The sequence below is a fragment of the Limulus polyphemus genome, unplaced genomic scaffold (assembly GCF_000517525.1).
Source record: "Limulus polyphemus unplaced genomic scaffold, Limulus_polyphemus-2.1.2 Scaffold1320, whole genome shotgun sequence".
NCBI classification, from domain to species: Eukaryota; Metazoa; Arthropoda; class Merostomata; order Xiphosura; family Limulidae; genus Limulus; species Limulus polyphemus.
In genome coordinates this window covers 143,832-144,291 of record NW_013666930.1, presented here as the reverse complement: position 1 = coordinate 144,291, position 460 = coordinate 143,832, and positions in this window count along the sequence as shown.

The window sequence follows — 460 nt, the reverse complement described above, 5'->3', positions numbered from 1 at the left end:
GGGTTTTTTCATCTAAAAAAAGCGACATTAATTTCTTGACGACCTAATATATATATAAAACGTTATTAATTCAACATTTAAAATCAATTTTTTATCTGATTACGAAGTTTCTGTGTACAGAATTGACTTTGTTTTAAATTATATATAACTGTTTCACATATATCTTACAGACCCAAGCACTATGATATCGTTAAGTCAGCAATAATTTTTACTTAGTTTAAACCTAATCGAATTAAAACATTCAAAATTTACAGCTTCTGCCCTTTCGGTACATAATAAAAGTTATTATAAGATCGGGAGAATGCGACTAAGCTCCCTCGAATCAATCAGGGCTGAGGGTGGCCTGGTGGTTAGCGTGCCAGGTTGTGAATCCAATGTCAAGTCCTGTTGCTACAAAAACACGCTCAGCTCTTTTGGGGGATGGGGATGATCTATAAGAACGGGCCCGGCATGGCCAGCT